The 19,711-nt window shown below is 44.4% G+C and overlaps 3 long non-coding RNA genes across 3 annotated transcripts; all 3 read right to left on the bottom strand.

Moving 5' to 3' along the window:
• Positions 1-252: 252 nt before the first annotated feature.
• LOC112956300 lies at positions 253-2,838 on the bottom strand. Its single transcript, XR_003251031.1, has 3 exons — positions 2,795-2,838; positions 536-653; positions 253-278 (listed from the first exon to the last, which is right to left on the bottom strand). It is a non-coding gene; the product is annotated as an uncharacterized LOC112956300 (long non-coding RNA).
• Positions 2,839-3,558: 720 nt separating this feature from the next.
• On the bottom strand, positions 3,559-7,161 carry LOC112956296. The gene is made up of 3 exons (XR_003251028.1): positions 7,096-7,161; positions 6,522-6,614; positions 3,559-3,606 (listed from the first exon to the last, which is right to left on the bottom strand). It is a non-coding gene; the product is annotated as an uncharacterized LOC112956296 (long non-coding RNA).
• A 3,260-nt stretch (positions 7,162-10,421) lies between these two features.
• LOC112956298 lies at positions 10,422-15,422 on the bottom strand. The gene is made up of 3 exons (XR_003251029.1): positions 15,336-15,422; positions 13,773-13,826; positions 10,422-10,484 (listed from the first exon to the last, which is right to left on the bottom strand). It is a non-coding gene; the product is annotated as an uncharacterized LOC112956298 (long non-coding RNA).
• Positions 15,423-19,711: the final 4,289 nt, after the last annotated feature.

Raw genomic sequence — 19,711 nt, 5'->3', positions numbered from 1 at the left:
CCCCAGAACCTGAATCCCTTCTGTCATCAGTGGTAATGTTTACACTTCAGGTCACTACTAGGAATTAAGGTAGCAATGACATCCCCCCCCATCCAGTTCCCTGGTGGGAACGCAGTAACCTGGAAAAGCTGCAGGCCTGGAAGCACGGAGAACACAAATTACCTTGTAAGAATTTCCTATTGGCTTTAAGGATAAGCAAAATTGTTACCTATTACTAAAGCTGTCAACTCATGGCTGGAGGTAGAAATCACGGCTTTAATGGAGTCATAGTAACTCAGCTACGAAGAAGGAGAGAGAATAATGTTTAATACAAAGTTGTGTCTACAGGAAGATAGTTTTCTGGGCTACTTTATTTTTTTTTCTTTTATGCTGCAAAAAGGAAAAAAACCACAGATGGATAAAATGAATTAAACTCTTCATGAGTGTAATTCATTCTTCATTGTGTAAATGTGTAGCTGAGCCTCTTCTCAGCATCCTGCTGTTCCCACTCTTACCAAAYGACAGACCAGCTCTCCCATATTTTTTATTCTTTTACCTGAGTAACCCAGTCCTCATGCACTTTCCAGCGGATGTAAGTCACGCTGGGAGAGAGAATAGCACTCTCAAGGCAAATGTTTGGCATATTATCAGCTTTTGGTAGCTTCTTCCATGTTCTGGAAAAAAAATAAAGTCAAGGGTGTAAAGGTAGGGAGAAAGCAAACCATCCTTCCTGGGTAAGCCAACATTTCATTGTCTTCATCCATGGACAGTGGAGATTAGTGCCTGCATGGGAATTCCCACCTGAATTTTGGCATATGGGATTGCCTCAGTCTATGCTGCTTTTTATGAGCAGCTCCATCTCAATCCCTGATTGCAAGCTGCTCCAGGAGACATAGAGCTGGCAATGAAACCAAGGGGAGAGCTAATGAGGTCTATCCAAGCAAGGGTCCAGGGTGGCAGAGCAAATAGAGACGACAGGTAGGTCATTCGTGCAGGGTCATTCCCCGGAGTGTGTCCCACTCCCTCCTATGTRTCTAAGCAGGAGCTATGTTGTGGAGACACTTTCTTATCTCCACAGCAAATGGAATTCTGGTTTTCTAAGAAGCATCCTCTGAGCCATCAGAAGCAGGAAGGAGACAACTGAGTCCTCATGTGCAGAGCAGTGAGGATGCACTATTGGCTTCTCTTGACCCCAAACCACTGGTAGAAAATAAGGGCTGGTATCTAAAGCCTCCCAACTTATCTCACACAAATAAGCCTACATAGTGTTCTGAAGGAGACATCTATGACCCCTCCTCTCACATTTCATCAAATGAAACAATTACCTCAAATGCTTAGCTGGAATAATTAAAACCAGCACCATTATGTCATACTCTCTGCAGTTTCTTGGCATTGGGTTATCTTTGCCTCATGGGCTTAGGTCTTGCTTATTAAATAGAGATAGAAGTTTTRTTCTTTACTTCTTTAAGTGAGATCTGGTATTGTGCAGAAATACTAAACCACTTGATGGGAGTCCTAACACACTCTTCCATCAGGCGCTGAATCAATACTCAAATGTGCATGTGGGAATCCAACAGCTTTCTCCTTTCAGCAACGAGAAAGGATAGCACCTCTTTATCAGTGCTTGGAAAAGCCCAGGAAGGTACTTTTCTGATACATTTATCATGAAAGGAGGTTCTAGTGAGGCAGATGCCAATCTCTTCACCAGAATAACTACCAATAGGACATGAAGAAATGGCCTCAAATTGCACCAGGGGAGGTCCAGGTTAGATATTAGGAAGAATTTCTACACAGAAGGAGTACCCAGGCTTTGAAAGAGGCTGCCCATGGAAGTGGTAGAGTCACTGTCCCTGGCAGTGGTCAAGAAACGTGCAGATGAGGCATTCTGGGACATGTTTTAGCCGGCATGGTGTTGAAGGGATTATGAATGGACTCAATGATCTTGCAAGTCTTTCCCAGCCATAATGATCTATAATTCTATGACCATTTTCTTCCAGGCTGAAGTACTCTCACAACATGGCTCCCATAAGAACAGAACTTTCAATATTGACTTCAAATCATCCCAGTTTGTAGAGGCTGCCCTGGGCCTCCACAAGCTTATACAAAAGGCATAAGCCGTCTCTCCCAGACTGTTTCAGCAAGCTGTGTTCAGAAAGCTGTCCAAAGAGATGATATAAATTACTGTCCTCCTCCCACCTTCCAATTTTAAAGGAAAAAAAAACCACACACACACGGAATTATTATGATGACTGCAAAACAAGAGTTTAAGAAAAACGGATCACGAAACAGCYAAAGTAAAAGGGATTGGAAATCCTGTGGGAAATGTATTGCTTCAGTGCCGAATCCTTCAGCTCTCTGAAAAGTGACAAGTGGCTGTGAGCTGTACAGTTTTCCTCTGGTAGACACTGCACATCAACGGACAGGGCAGAAGCAAGCTGATCTGCACGCACTGCAAGAGGGTTTCTCCGAGAAACGGGTAAGGGCACAAGCACCATCTGCTGGCTTGATCATGAAAAAGTGCCACAGAAATTTTCCATTTGGTCTCTGCATCTGCTCTGCCTTCAGTTTTAGGGCAAACCCATTTATGCAACAGCATAATGGGGCATTCCAGATGGGTATTTCTAGCCCAAGATAGACTGTGAAACATAAATTGCTCCATTTATAAACCAAGATAATACAGCACAACACAAGATCAAAAGAAGAAAGCTACACCTGGTAAAAATTCACAARATTTCATCAGCATTCCACCTGAGCAGCATTAAAGACTTTCATTTTTCACATGGCTTTGCATTATATTTGAAACATAGGTGCTTACCTTAGGAGTTCTCCCATGGAGGACATGAGCAAAATATTGACACAGCCCTAAAACAATTGAAAAAACAGAAACAGTCAAAAAATTTTTTCTAAGAAAATTGTAGGCACACACATATTTCCCCCTCCCCAGTCCCTGATCCCAAAGGCAGATTTGCACAGACAAGGATYTCAGGATTTGGCACAAATATAACAGGCAGTGTTTAGCAGATGGCTAATTCATGTTGTAGATATCTGTTATCAAAGGACCCGCGATGAAGCCAGCAGGAGCTGAAGGCACACACCAGCTTCACAGAGCTACTCAGCAATTTGCAAAAACTGAGCCCAGAGTACCAATAAAAGTAAGGAATACACGAGAGCTGCCAGTTTCCAAACGAAGAGCCAGCCACAGCCTTTGGAATTAAGAATGAGACTAAAAAGGCGCCGTCCACAGTTAGTTCATGGGAAGGCCTAATCCTGTGCGCTGCTGGGAGCCTTCAGCTCGTGACTGACCACTGAATCCATCATGAAGGGCAATGGTCAGGGATGAAGCACTAGGAGCATGAGSGCTTGGCAGGAGAAGGGAAGGACCTTCGCTCCTGCAGGAAAGGCATTGGGCTGCACTGAGCAGGCAACACGACCTGCCTGCCTCAGCAGCGCCCTGGCTGATCTACGTTTTTATGTTCTCCCCTSCTCTCCCTCATTCCCTGGCTAAGCAGATGTGTACTGGGCAACACTGGGTATTGAACATTTGAGAAGAGCCCCAAAGGAAGCCTTTTGCAGGCGCGTACCTGATCGTCTCCRTAGAGAAGCAAACACTCATCGTGAGCAGTGGAACTGAACAGAAGAGAAGAACAGTAAGCAAGACCTTCCACTGAACCTCAGTTAAAGTTTCACCTGGCTCCTTAGTTACACCCAAACCTCCAGCCATTTAAACGCAGCCCCTCGCAGAACGGCTCCATGTCTGGCACGGAACTGCTGGGCACAATTTGGGCTACCCGAATTTCCAGCTACAGGAGGAAAGGGGCTGGCGGGGGAGCTGAACATGGACAGACAGGTTGTTCACTCAGCGCTGCCACACGCGAAGCCGCGCGGCCTCTGGGCGCCTCATGCTGATGTCCCTCCTCAGCTGATGTCCCTGGCTTCAGGCCACTATGTAACTGCAGCAAGCGCCTCTCGTGGCGGGCCGCTCGCCCCCGCACCACGAAGAGCTGTTCGTATCGCGGCGAGGGAGGCTGTGAGAGCGCCTGCACACTCCCACCAGGCTTCCTTGGGCTGTACTCACTGTGTGTGGCTTTCTACAGAACACTAAAACACCGTTAGAATGTCTCACCACTGCCCCTCACCACGTAATCGGCTCCCAAAGGTTCCCCCAGGGACCCAGATCTAAACATCTCGGGAAATATGGGCTGTTTTCCATGTGCTGCATTGGCCAGGGCTTTTGACTGCCTTTCAGCTGTGAAGTTGGATGTCCCAAATCAGAACCTGGCTCCTGATGAAAAAAATKTAGGCAGTTCTTCATGAGGGAAAAGTATGGCATAGCCTCCCACTACAGTAGCAATTACAGAGAAAAGATCAGCCCAGATCTTGCAGTTAGCACTTCCTGGAAAGAATGGTCTTAGGTGAGGAAAAAATAAAAGAATTTATGATAGCCTGAATGCCATGTTTATTCTGTCAGGCAGAGGTGGAAAAGGAATGATGCATTTCTTGCCAACTCTATCAAAAAAGCATCTTTTTTTTTTCCCAAAAAAGATACTTTAATGAGCATTTGGATCCAACTTCTCAGACAAAAACCTCAGATGAGAAATCTGAGGTKTAGTTGTTTTGAGTCTACTTTTACTTTACTGCAAGATAAAGTCCTGTTAAAAACCTCTTCATTGACCTGCTAGACACCAACATGAAATTTATTACAGCAGATATCCCGTGCTTGCACAGCAGAAATAAGAAAAGGAAGAATTAACACATGACTTCTACAATAAAGTCAGTGAACTAACAAAAACAGGTTTCTAACAGTTCCTTATATTCACAACCTCTGGCTTGAAGAGAACAACATGAACGACAGGTATCAGAGACTTCATTTTGGAAAAACAACTTAGAATAACCCCCTCAAGCGTGCTAGTCTGCAGTATGTAAACCGGACAGCTTTAATGGCAAATACAATTTATGTTCATGTAACCAAAATACATTGAGGATTCCTTACTCTAAACAAGAAACACTATTTCAGCCAGTTTTCAGGTCATTTAATGCATCATTAAGTGCTGTTTGACCGTCCAAGTACGTTTAAACACTTTGTGTGAATAAAATTCAGGTTTCATCAAAGTCTATCCTAAAACATCCGCATTTCCTTAGCTCCACAATAACATGTTCATGCATTACAAGGTTTATTGCTTTATCATCCCATTAACCCAACCTTTAGTTTGGCAAAGGTCCTACCCTTATGCCTGTTTTACAAACTAACAACACTAAGCTTCCCGGGAGCCTAATTGCTTTCTCTTTGCAATGCTCAAGCTTAATATAGGCAACTGCTTGTTGCTRCTTCTTATGTAACCTGATAATAAACTGTGAAGCATCATGTGCAAAATCAACTGTAATATGGCTTGGTAATTATAAAAGGTGCACTGAAGTACGTTTCATTTAAGAAAATGATTAGTTGTTAATACTTTATCATAACAGCAGGCTGCTTAGTATGGTAYGCAGTGGTTAACGCTGACACTTGAAGCAGCCCTGTTCTCAGTCACTTGTAAGGAGGCAGGATTAAACCTGTCCTCAGAATACTGGTCCTGACTCCTGCAGCAGAAGGCAGGATTTGGCAGATCATAATGTGGCTTGCAGGGGAATATCAGCTGCCTGGGCAGCRGGCAGGAACGGACAGGAATATATATAAATAATGTAAGAATTTACAGAATGTAAAGAGGATGGGGCCAAACTCTTCTCGGTGGTGGCCAGTGATAGGACAAGGGGCAATAGGTGTAARTTGAAACCCAGGCAGTTCCATCTCCATAGGAGGAAGAACTTCTTTCCTGTGAGGGTGCCAGAGCCCTGGCACAGGCTGCCCAGGGAGGCTGTGGAGTCTCCTTCTCTGGAGATCTTCCAAAYCCRCCTGGCTGCCACCCTGTGCCCCGTGCTCTGGGTGTCCCTGCTGGAGCAGGGGATTGGACTGGATGATCTCTGCAGGTCCCTTCCAAACTTGAACATTCTGTGATATTCTGTGTTTTTCCCTCATAATCATCCACACTCGCAATTATCCACAGTCTAAGGTAGCTGATGACTGGGACCTCATGAGGTAGCTTTACGGTCACTTACCTAAACTGGCTAATGCTGTCATAGTCAATCAGTATCATGTCCCATTTGTACAGAACATTTCTTAGTGCCAACTATTTTGGAGGTAGATTATCAAAAGGTGTTAGCTGTCTTTCACATTCACTCACCATCAATGTCAGGAAGCATCCGTACACTGTCATTTATCATTCAGTCTGACTGCAAACTGAATAAACACCCAAACACATAATGTGGATAATTAAGATTATATTATATATATAATTAAGAGAGATAAAGTGAGCTATACAACAACATAATTTTTTATTTCTATCAGGATCATATGAAGAAATATCACATTAAACTATAATTGCCATCAAGGCCAGACAGAAATGCAGACTGCAGAGTATTGATGCTGAGCTGGGAATGTATTGGGAAGTATTGGGAATGTATTGGCAATGTATTGGGAAGTATATGTACTGGGAAGTATTTCTTACCAGTAGTCCAGTCTCAAAGGGACAGCTTCCAAGGCACTGATCTGGCAGTATGGCTCAAAGTTGCAAAGTTCATACAACTGGATTTCCCGATCACTGTCAGATAAATTTTAAACAGGTAACAGATTTCTCCTGTCATTTGACAGTATATTACATCTTTTGTTTTCAATATTTTTAAAGTATTGTTTTTAGAGTGTCCATGATGGAATTAATTTATAGTTGCTATCTGGATTACCACTTTTTCTTTTCTATTTTTCTAAAAATGAACATAGAATTTGAACTAAACAAGCTCACAGAAGATGCTACATAATTACCTCTTCCACAAAGATTTATCTTTATATGTGGATTTATCAAGCAGCAGTCTCAAGAAGAGACTCATGTTTGTTACATCCTTCAGTCCTTGACCAGACAGTGACTAACAAGAATGTCACTGCAGTGACTTTGGAAAAGGGCCCTCAACCCACTAGTACTTGTCTTGAGATTATTTAAGGTCTCTTGCCATTTCCCCAGATATGGTGGTAGTTACTACAGTTAAATGTTTACTTCTGAGGTATATTTCTTGTCAGAGACCACTCACGCTGTTGCCAAGAGGAGTTTGTTGTACTGTGTCATGACAGTGAAATCCAACACCCACTTAKGCTTCTTCTTGGCTGTCTTCTCCTAAAAAGCAAGAGAGGCTCTTGCAGATATAAAGCAGAGTGAAGAGCAATCCTGTCCCACTCAGGATGAGGCTTTTGCTTACCACCTATAGCACTGAGAAATCATTCATTATATAACACCTCTTTTTCTTGGTGATGGTGGAGCTGGCTCTTGCTTCATGGTTTCACAGCATATGGTTGCTCAGCTCAGGCATATGGACATGGATTTACAGGGATTTCCTTTGGGCATTTGTTTGAACAAAATCTTACACTCCTCATTATTTGCATTATTTGAGGGGAGAAACCTTCTGATTTTGCTAGGTCTTGATGTGCATCTTGATGTGACATCCTCCCAGACTTAGAACCACCTCTGTCTCAACATCTGTTTCTGGATGCAGAGTAAGTGCATTTGCTTTCCCAAACACTAACTGCTACTTTTTTTAATCAGCAGACACCTAGAACTCTCAGCTGTTTGATAATGACAATGACAACCCTGCAGCAGCACAACACCAAGAGCAATGGAAACTCCTACACTGTCATGAACCTTACTGGARTTTCCTGTCTTTCCACAAGGACTGCTTTTCAATATCTTTTGGAGCATACAAAAAGAACAGACATTTTCACCAAAATAAAACGCATTAGGGATTTTTTACTGCTCTTTGCTGCTCTTAACTGAACTTTAGACAGATTAGATCAGTAATTTTTCTGGTTTATATGTACTTTTCTAAACACTTTTCAGTGGTTTCTAAACACTCTTCTATGTTTATATGTATGAAGTTAAGGTATGAAGGTTCTAATTATAAGTATATATAAGTATGAAGGTTCTAATTATAAGACTTGTGATCATGGCATTGCCACATATAAAAAATAAGGTTTTTTTTAATGCCACATTACGACCTTATGCTTATAATTTGTAAACCTGTATGAGGTTCTGGATCATTCTAGAACTTTCTTTGTCCTGCTTGTTTTCAATTAAAATGCCTTTCTCTAACATTTTTATCATTTACTTATTTTTTAAGCCAGAGCGGTAAAACTAATAAAGTTATGAGTGCTTAGTCACTGATAATCTTGAAATTTTACAGGCTTTATCTCTAACAACAGCATATAGCAAATATTTCTGCTTTAAATCATCACACAGTGAGGGAATTAATGTAAGCCTACATTTTAAGTGTGATTTTCTGTTCGTGCAGAGCAGAATCACTTATGAGCATGATAATTTAGACTCGCATATTTGAACGGGAGGATTGTCCAGGAAACAAAAAGGGCCTGTAAGGAAATGAAAAGYACCTACAAAAACCATCCTGCTGCGCCTCAGCTTCAGCCGCGCGGACCAGAAGGACACGACGCCGTCTTCCTGAGCGGTCACCAGCGTGTGGTCGGCCAGGGGACGGATGCGCAGGACGGGGTGGCCGGGGCCGAGCGGCTGCCGGGCGGCGGGCAGCGAGAAGGCCGCGTGCTTCAGCTGCGCGCAGGACCTGTCCTGCTCGGCGTACTCCAGCTGCATGTACGTGCAGAAGTCATTCTGGCACGGGAGAGGTCTGGTCACCCAAAGAGTACGGTGGTGAAACACGGGTGTTTGGTGTAAAACACCAAATCCTTGCAGGCGAACACAGTCTCTCATACTTACGGCCTGCAATGGGGAGTAGGTGGTGCAGCCATGTGCTGCTTCCCTGAGGGCCTCCAGGCATGGGATGTCCCTCCACGTAGAATCAATAGGCTTGGAAAAGACCTTCACCTTGCAGGAGGGGCTCAAAAGCACAGCTGGACAGGGTCTCACTGGCAGGTCTGCACTGTGAGTTGAGGTTGTGTAGCTCCCTCACTCCCTCCCATAGTCTCAGGCCACCTCTGCTATTGGGAACGAGGTGTTGTTCCCAGGTGGACACCACAGGCCCAGCTCCCATCTCCCTGGAGAAGGGCAAGGAGCATGATGGGGAGCTGCTGGGCAAGATATGGGATGAGAATATGGGCCTCCTTGCATGCTAGATGGAGCTAATCCAAGAAACATGACTTTGTGCTCATATTTTTGTGAATAAAAGTTCTGAAGAAATACTCTGCTCCCTTGTGAAATCTCCCTTTGAGGGGCAACAACCTGTAGCGTTGTAAACACCAACTAACAGGAAGAATAAGGGGCAGGGGAGGGCAGGATGTCTGCCAGGAGCAAAGTCAAATGCTTGGGCGTTTTTTGGGAGTATTCAGTAGATGTCTACTGCTGTGCGTGGAGAGGAGCTGGACACAGGTGTGGAAATGCTTTTGTACAAGTTTGAACTGGATAAGGATTTCAGGATCATTTGCCCAGCTTCTTGCTCAACTTGTGCAAACTCCCAAAAAGAAACTTGGACCCTTTCCCAAGAAAATCAGTGTAAAATAGAACAAAAAAGTGCATTTTACAAAATAACTTTAATATGAAAATTTGAACTCATGTAATACTTCCTCTCTTTAATATCCTGTGAACCCTGATTTAAAGGTCAATTCTGTTGATAAATTTTTGTGGCTGCAGTTCTCACTGTCATTCCTAGGTGACTAAAAATTTATTCTTCAACTAAGTTGAACCTCAGCAAAGAATAAACAAATTAAAAAGTCCCTCCCAACTTGTCCCACATGGATACTCACCCACCGAATACTTCCAGTTGCAGCATAGTCTATTTTCATGAAAAGCCTTTCAACTTGCTCATCACTCTGAAATATAGTATATAGTAAGATAAACATATATGAGACAAATATGTTACGTGAAAAGTAATTGAGTTAATATGCACTATTTTCATAGTAGATTTTTATTCAGCTGGAAATAATTGGGCTTTGCAGTCTCAGCTTTGATGCTGCTTTTTAAATGAGTAACAGAATTTCAGGAATACATTCTTTTACAAATATGGATCAGACTAATTCAATTATGAAATCATTTTACATAAAAATGCTAATGACTGAACAAAAAAGATAGTGGCCAAGATATTGCTCATTTCTGTTCTCAGAGTTATCCTACAGTTTTCAATCATTCAATCAATCATTCTTAATTACTCTTTTCACAACCACAAACAAATAACTAAACCGGATACAGGTAGAAACTATATATTTAAAAGGCGGTTCTCCCAGATTCCATATTTTATTTTGGATGCCTAATATTTATTTTGGATGCCCTGGTTTTCTAGGAAAATTCAGAGGCTACAACAGCACAAATGTGCTCATATCTGCAGGGTTAACAAAATGTGGTGTTCCTTTTCAGGCTTTTTAAAAATTGTAGTTCACTCACTGTTTTATGCAGACTCATGCACTTCTTCATTATCTGCTTAAACTTCTCTACATCTAGTGATTTGTAGCCATCCTTTTCTAGCTCCTGGGAGTAAAAGAAAAAACACGAAACTGCTGAAAAAATATTTTTGCTTTTAAAGATTATTCATTAAAAAGCATGTTAATGTGAAGCTGGACTTCTGAACAATTTAGTCTAAAATTATAATTATCTTCTGAATTGTTTTATGGGTCACCCAACCTGAATTCTTTACTTCAGCAATTAGAAAATGCAGCCTGATTCTACATTACCTTAGCGCCTTGGGATGAATGTTGTCTCCTGACCTTAGGGTCAACTTAAATCTCTTTTCAGCCTAGTGTGTTTTTCTGCCTAGTGATTCTATTTAATAAACAAAACTCTCTTTGCCTGCTTTCAGCCATCTGGATGCAAAGGTCTCATTATTTTTCAAAAATGAAGGAAAACAAAAGAGCAGGAAATAAACCCAAGTTTTTTCTTTGCACCAGCAGGCAAAATATGGTAATTTCAGGTTCCATAGAAATATAGCTRTTATTCAGAAAAGCATAGTTTGCAACTTTTGAATAGTGTGTAAAACAGGGCAAATTGCTTTCAAAACACATACACTATGGATCCTATGGGACCGAGATTTTTGCTCAGTGTGGGGTAAGTCTTTCTGAAGCTGGTAAATTCATCCATATCCTGGGCTTAAGGCAATCCTAATGCGTCCTCCCGAGGAGGATGGAGCAAGAAGTCAAGGCAGAGAAGACATGAGGTGCTGTTTAGTACCTGCCTAGCCAGTGGATGGTGCAGGAAGACAATAATTCCCTTCAGGCCTCAGCAGTGAGTGGTGTCCCCCTTGGCCTTTTAGGGATTGCTGGATGAAGCAATAGAGTTGCTTTCGGATAGTGGTGGACAAGAAGTCCAGCATCCTGCCAGGCTGGGAATGTGGCCCAGGCACCCAGACTGCAGCCACAGTTCTGCTCTCACCCCTCCCAGCCTCCTCCGAGAATGAAGCAAATGTGTCTGCTGGTAGACTCGGAAAATAGCCAACCCGTTCATGCTTCCCCTCTTTCCTGCCATCTCTAAAGCTTGTATCTGATGTTGGGGATTTTCCTCCATCCATCCTGCAAATCTTTCTCTCCCTCTGATACTTTCTACTCCCTGGATCACTTGTCTGGTTCTCTTTCCTCGTCTGTCCACTTTCTCTGCATTCAGGTCCTTGTTTCCTCCGTCTTCTCCTTCCTGTGGTTCAGCCTACTTCAGAGTCAGGGTCATGGACCAGTTCCTATGGAAAAGGTGCAGAACTCAGAGGAATGCTGTTTTCCCTTCCAGCAGCCCTGCTTCCAACCTCCATATCACCTCTTCACACACCTTCTTTTTATTTCCCCCCTCTTTCTTTGATGTCCTTCATTGTTACRAAGACAACCTGAGCAAGGCAGATACCATGGATGCAGTGGGCCAGTTTTAGCCAGGGTCCTGAGGTGTGATTGCTTCAGGTCACATAGAAAACAATGCTGTTTATTCATYATTTAAAGTGTCTCAGCATTATTTCTAGGACTTGAATTCAGCCATCTGGGAATTTCTTCTGCTTTGCCAKCATTGATTACTGCACCGCTCAGCTTAGCAGCCTCCTCACAACCAACTGGCAGTGTCTGCAGTGAAAACAGGATGCTTCTGGCAGGGCACTTTTAGTCTGCAAATTCACCCTTTCTGCAGCTGGATCATTGACTCCATGGCAAACAATTTGCCCACTTATAAATCTATTATAGTTACAGCCAAAATTTCCAAGCTTCTTGATGTGAATCATCTCATTTCTGAGTTCTGGCAACTTCATTACTCCTCTGAGTATTTCATGATGCTCAGAAGATGCTGGAGAGACAGGGAAGCACTGTGATTTTTACTGACAGGTTCAGATTTTGGGCACAGAAAATGAGCTTAGACAGATGTGTTCAAGGCAAAACACAGCCCTGCTGGACTGTATGTCTCAGGCTCCTTGCTCTGGAAACAGTGTGCCAGGTAGGGAAATGCTGAGGGTGCCCTTGGGTTCACCCTGGCGCTGGGATGAAGACAACTGAGGAGCACACCCAGTACAAGGCCTGAGAGGAGCCCTGCACCTGTAGTTGGCCACAGGCCTGGTGACTTGCTTTGTCAGACAAGGGCTGGGGCTTGGAGCAGAGGCAGAGCTCTGGCCATGCCTCCCTCAGCCCCTTCCTGCAGGCTGCTCACCCTCCACTCGCAACCAGGACAAGCGTCTCCCAGGGACRGCTCCAGCCACTCCTCTCATGAACACCAGCAGTACAAGAGATGTTGTGAGATGTTTAGCCTCTTGATTGCAAACATTTTACAAGGGCAAGAAAAAAAGAGTGCTGTTATTTTGCTGTACCCCATCGCTGTGTGTGTAGGCTGCCCAACCTACAGCTGCTCCTTTTTTTTTCTGTCTGGATGCCAGGTTTCCTCCTCTGTTAAAAAGATCTTTTCCTTTTGACAGCTCTTGGCTTCTTCCATGTTACTAGCTCCCAAAAGCAGCCGGTGGCTCCAATCCCAGAGACCCATTTCCATTTCCCTTTCTCTTCCAAAGTGAAGCTAAGCAATTTCCTCCTTGAGTGCCAGACAGCACAAATCATGGTGAAGAAGAATGGATTTATCACCAGCAAACATCACGTGCCCCGGGCAACTGCTGCATATTGACAAGCCTTGCTTCCCTCCCTTCCTAAGCCTCGTGCCAGGTAAAGAGATTCCTCTGGACTGCCAGGACCTAGGAAAGCCCAGCAGCAGCACTGGCTTCTTTTGTGAGGGCACGTCTGCTCCCTRGAAGCATTGCTCTTGCTGCCTCGAGGTGTTTGCTGCCACGCTTGTGCTCAGAGGACACGTTGCAGGGCATTCGATGTCATGTGTTGGTAATAACAGGAAAGATTCCCCATATTGGGGATTTTAAATCCCGGAAGAGACATCTATTGATTATACAGAACACAGAATACTTYTCTATTAATTATAAGGACTGATAATTGAGTATTTGTGTGAACAACCACATGGGAATGAGCTTGGATCATAAAGAACATGATCCAAGGAGACTGCTGAAACCAATGCATCAGGAAAACATGCACTCTTCAGAGAGAGTGAATGACTGTGGCAAAGTTGTTATAAATCATAAATTCCAGCCCAAACATTCTTATCCCAAAACAAACTAGATGCGACAATCACTCAGGGAAGAAAGTGCCAATTAGAAGCATTAACATTGCACAAAACACATTGCACAAACATTGCGCAAAATAAACAAGGCATTTTGGCTGCTCCCATGCTTCTCTGAAATCAACATGTGGCTTTGGGAATTCTTTTATGTTACACTAAGAGCTAACAATTTCATTGGCAAAGCCATACCTGAAATGCAGAATTCAGTCTCTGAAGTTGTTCAAGAGTCATTTGCTGTTCAATCTTGTAAAGGACAATAAAAAAAAAAAAAAAAAGGAAGATATTAAAAAATAAGGAATTCACCTATGGGGCTATTAGACTCACATGCATAGTGCTTCACAGTATAATATTTAGGTGCCTGGAGTAACTATCTTTAGAAGAGACATGATGTGAATTAATTACCAGACACCTTTCTTTTCCTCTCAGATTATTTTCTTAAATATATTTGTATCTGTGAAAAGAAGGGCCCATTTGTATATCACACTGTCTAAATAAGTGTCTTTCCTGCATCTCCTACCTACAAGAAAGACAACAAAGATTCAACATTCAACATTGAAGGGAGCAGTACTAACTCTATTTTAACCCTATGGTATCAGTCATCCTTGTCTTGTGTGCTTCTGTGTCTAATGTCCTCACCTGGAGTAACTGGTGGGCTTGCTTACAGCTCCTTTCTGCACATCCGGACTGTGGCAAAGCAAAAAGAACAACCAACCAGACATTGCCACATGTCAGCAGTGGCAATACATATTTGCACAGTCATCAATACTAATCTATCTATCTATCTATCTATCTATCTATATATATATATATAGAGAGAGAGAGAGAGAGAGAATTTTGCCTTCTGAGCAGCAGTCAAGTATTAAAGATAGTAATTTTGCTCTTGAATACTAATATCTCCCTCTGCTTCCCCGAACCATCCTGCTGTCCTGAAAGTGAATAAATAACTGGCTGATTAGAGAGAAGGCATTTCTTTATTCAAGGTGATCAGTCTTGTTCCTACCATGCATGTCCAGGTCCTGAACACAGTCCAAAGCACTGTCATTCACCTAGAAGCAGGTGATGTTGTTGTGTCCACCTAGAGACCTGGTCCTGCTCAGAAGCTGGGTCTTCCTGCATCCATGCACAGAAAGTTCCTCTGACTAAACAAACCTCATGCTTGCTGTATACCTGCTTATCCATATCTGCTCGCAGACCTTTCACACCCTATTAGTTTTGTTTTTGCTTTGRCAATCCTGAATTCTCCATCCTCTCTACTTGTCCTTGCCTCCCACCCACATGTTCTTGAGTGTCCAACTCCAACTCATCTCAATCAGGGAAAAGAGAGCATATCTCAGCCCCATCTTCTGGGGGTTCAATGTCAATATTACAGCCCAATTGCAATATGCAGCTTTCTGGAAATGATTGCCTGAGCAGCAGACTTCAATTTGGGCAGCTCACACTGTGAAGATAAAAAAAGAGTTTGGTTTCTGTGTCTCTGGATCTGCTGCAGAGCCAATACCAGGACTATATCAAGTTTGAATTGCATAGCCACTCTCATATTTTTTTGGGTGGCTCACTCCCATCTTCCCCTTTGAATAGGCAGCCCTCTAGCTCAGCTTGCCCTCACCAGTCCCTTACATGTCACTGTAAACACGTTCACCCAAAGAGCTRCTGTCAGCTCTGTGTCTGGCTGCCTGGCTGCTCTTGGTCCAATCCTGCTCACAACAGGGACAGTGAGAGGCCRAGGGATGCACCCTGTAATGTCCACAATACCTTTCCTTTTGAGAGGCTCTTTGCAGGGTTGAAGTGACGCTGAACTTTCATGTTCTCTGATATATTTTCCACGAGGCCTACCGAGTAACTTCTCTGCTGCCTTTTCAGCATCTCCTTTGCCAGCCATTCTGGGAGAGGAGCGGTCTCTTCCCAGGCTTCTCCTGGAAAGTCTCTGGCACCAGCAGGAGACGCAGCCTGAGGCCTGAGGCCTCCTCGTGATGCCTTGGTGTGCGGACACGCAGGGCCCCCGGCCACGAGGGGCCTTTGCAGCTCACTCAAAATGCTGCAGAACCAAAAACAGCAGAGTGATGGTGAGAGGGGATCAGTTTACGAGCCTTGGTACTTCACTTCTACCCAAAGCTTGCAAAGACATTCGTAGAGGCATCAAAGCTTTATCACAGAGGTGGTACTTGAGAGCAAGGCCCCGCTTTGCTGATTGCAGTTCAAGCCTAAGGCTGGGTAAATTGCTGGGAGACCTAAACAGGTTGCCCACCTCCTGGGCTAGTTCTCAACCTGACACCCTCAACCAACCTGGAAAGATGTTGCTAGTGATGCTGGGGCACTATGCCTTAATGCAGATGGGTAAAGAAAGATATTTAGGACATGTCTTGTGGACTAGACGAGTGCACGGTGTGGTGGATCGAGGGCTGGCTGGATGGCAGAGCTCAGAGGGTGGTGATAAATGGGGCCGAGTCCAGTTGGAGGCCTGTGGCCAGTGGTGTTCCCTGGGGGTCAGTACTGGGCTCGGTGCTCTTCAATTTGTTCATCAATGACCTGGACGAGGGCACGGAGTGCACCCTGACCAAGTTTGCAGATGACACCAAGCTGGGTGGAGTGGCCAACACTCCAGAGGGCTGTGCTGCCATCCAGAGGGACCTGGACAGGCTGGTGAGTTGGGCAGAGAGGAACCTCATGAGGTACAATAAGGACAAGTGCAGGGTCCTGCGCCTGGGGAGGAATAACCCCAGGCATCAGTACAGATTAGGGGTCGACCTGCTGGAAAGCACCTCCACGGAGAGGGACCGGGGAGTCCTGGTTGACACCAAGTTAACCATGAGTCAGCAGTGTGCCCTCATGGCCCAGAAGGCCAATGGGATCCTGGCTGCATCAGGAGCAGTGCTGCCAGCAGGTCAAGGGAGGGGATCCTGCCCCTCTGCTCAGCTCTGGTGTGGCCGCACCTGGAGTACTGTGTTCAGTTCTGGGCTCCCCAGTACAAGAGGGACGTGGAGCTTCTCGAGAGGGTCCAGGCATGGGACCAGGGCAACCAGGATGATTAAGGGAATGGAACATCTCTCATACGAAGAGAGGCTGAGTGAGCTGGGCCTGTTTTCTCTGGAGAAGAGACGGCTCAGAGGGGATATGATTAATGTGTATAAGTTCAGGAAGGGAGAATGCAGGGAGGAAGGGGACAAGCTGTTTTCACTGGTGGCCAGCGATAGGATGAGGGGTAATGGCCATAAGCTGGAGCACAGGAAGTTCCGTCTCCAGGTGAGGAGGAACTTCTTTACTGTTAGGGTGACAGAGCCCTGGCACAGGCTGCCCAGGGAGGTTGTGGAGTCTCCTACTCTGGAGGTCTTCAAAACCCGCCTGGATGCCGCCCTGTGCCCCGTGCTCTAGGTGTGCCTGCTTGAGCAGGAAGGTTGGACTAGATGATCTCTAGAGGTCCCTTCCAACCTTAAATATTCTGTGATTCTGTGATTCTGTGATGTCTAAAATACTAGGTCTGTCTAGAATGTCTGGTACAGCTCGGGTGGTGGTGCTTTCTGTTGGCCCTCTTCCGGTTCTGTTCTGAACAACTCCAACCACTTCTCTCCAAGATGCTGGCCATGTGGACAGTCCAAAAAAAGGGCCCTTCCAAAAACAAAATATGGACATGATGCACCATATTTGTCTCCTGCTACTCTACACAGTCCTTCAAAACCACCACAGTGTGCTTTGCACCCTCAGACCTTCAGCCACACTTCAGGACATGCAAAGCACACCATGGGCTGTAAAACATCCTTCACATTATTACAGATATTTTGGACTGAAAACAAATCTCCTACAAACAGTAGTCAAGTCCTGTGGCCACAGAAGCATTGTATGGAGTCCAGATAAGACACAGGGCTCAGTGCTATGTGGTTCATATGCACCCAGTCTGCTCCAGAAGTTGAAAGCAGTGGAGATAGCAGGTTCTCTGTGTAACTTGGCTTTGGAGCCAGGGATTGCTCCATAGCTTTCATTTATTTAGGARTCCACTGCAAGCAGTTATTAGAGAGTTATTAGATTGGTCTTCAGCCTCCCCTTCTTCCAACTAAATCCATCCAGCAGCCTCAAACTCTCCTAAATCGTATGCTCTAGGCCGAGGCTATCTTGGATTTTTTTGTTTGCCCCACAGCTCGCTTGAACTGGGAGGCCCCTAAGCAGAGACAGTATAATAATGAGTATTATTCTACAGCCTTTACTCTGTTACCACCTTCCTGCATCCAAACACTCCTCTTTGCCAGCCTTCAGACAGGACCTCCCTGCTGCTCCCTGTTCCCACCTGCCAAGCAGCTTCCTTGCTCTTCTTTCTACTTCTTAGCCACAACGGTAACACAGTGCAGAGATGAAAATGGCCAGTGCATTCAAAGAGCTTACATCTTTTTCCATAAGTCTGTAAACCAGGATTATCCCTCCCTAAAAGGATGATAAAGAAGTTAATCTGCTCATGTGCTAAGGACACACTGMCACATTCATTAATACTCTCTTATTTGTATTTCTTCCCTTACTTTATCAAATATATTTCCTTGTAGTTGTATCTCTCATGCCTAGCTATTAGATATACTTCAGCTCTAAAATCCCAAGGCAAAGCTTGTCGCTTTCTGGGCTTGGACAGTTCCTAGCTCAGTGGGAATCTGGAGCTTGGGCTCCTGAGTATCACAGCAGTTACTGTCAACAGGAACATACTTAATACTGAAGGCAACAGAACGACACTTTGATTGGGGCTTTCTGACACTTGCTCKAGCTGCAGCTGTGAAAAACACAGAAGAAAGAGAATTTAAGGGAAGAGGACAACTGTTTTATAAATTGCAAGCCTGCTGAAGTCTTTTTTCAGATGACAACAATGTTCATACTGCTGCATTAGAGAGGAGAGTCTTCTGCGCCAGAAGAGTCTGCGATTTCCAGAATGTTAGTAATCAAATACATTATGTAACTGAGAATAACATGGGTACAGCTTAGATCACTATAATCAGCAAATAGCTTGTTTCTTCCAGGCTCCAGCATGCAAAAAATAAATAAAAAAAAAAAAAAAAAAGCCTCACTCCCCCCCACTGAGACACATGAGTTCAATTTACAACAGCACTGCCCAAGCGCTGCCAATCCTCCTCTGCTGTAAATCATGTCTATGAAATTATGCAACAGAGCAGTGATCCATATGCCAGGTGGTTTTCAAGGTCACCTGAGAGACCATCCTACATCAGAAAGTCATAGTTTGTTAGCACACATGGGCTTTAAAGGTGTGTGTGGGGGGTGCCTGGTTCATGCATTACTGAGATTTTTTGTTATCTTTTGCAGCCACAGTGAGAATTATTTCTCCTCACACACCAGCAGTGGGGGAGGAGTATGGGGGAAGGCTGTACGTGACTACCACATTGASCTGTTAGCGATGAAATACACGCATAAACCTACAAAGAGGCCAAAAATTCTTGAATCCTGGAATTTGTGTCATGTCTGCATTGCTGGAGACGGATTGAGTGGGACCAGGAGACAGCTTTTTATCTGTAACAGTCTATATCACTCCACTGTGTTGAGTGCCATAAAGAGCTTACAAGATGGAAACAAAGCAAGAAAGCAGGGATGACTCCTCTTAGCATGCCCCACAGAATCACAGAATGGTTGAGGTTGGAAGGGATCTCTAGAGATCACCCAGTSCAACCCCCTGCTCCAGCAGGGACACCCGGAGCACGGGGCACAGGGTGGCAGCCAGGCGGGTTTGGAAGATCTCCAGAGAAGGAGACTCCACAGCCTCCCTGGGCAGCCTCTGCCAGGGCTCTGACATTGTTATCTGTCATTGTCACCCACCACCCCAATTGCTAGATAAGGAAATTTAGCCTAGACTGCTCTCAATGAGGCCCTTGAACATTGGTGGGGCAGACTGAGAGAGTCGAAATATGACATATTTCCACTGACAAGGTGTCCCCCCTTGGGATGCTGCTTTCTGGGATACAGTTCCTGGTTCAGTGGTGCTGATCTGCACTCCTTGTTCCAGTTATTTTCACACATTGAGTGAATGAGCTCAACTTCTTATGCTACTCAGCTGACTCTATGTTACTCTTTTGCTTTCAATGCATCCAATCAGTCTTTGAGTTATCCATAGGTTTGAGCAGTGAAAATCTTAATTCCAGAGAGAGGTA

The sequence above is a fragment of the Nothoprocta perdicaria genome, unplaced genomic scaffold, assembly GCF_003342845.1.
Source record: "Nothoprocta perdicaria isolate Ctin4 unplaced genomic scaffold, notPer1 scaffold_62, whole genome shotgun sequence".
NCBI lineage: Eukaryota > Metazoa > Chordata > Aves > Tinamiformes > Tinamidae > Nothoprocta > Nothoprocta perdicaria.
The sequence above is the reverse complement of the archived record's forward strand: the minus strand, read 5'-3'. Positions and strand labels throughout refer to the sequence as shown.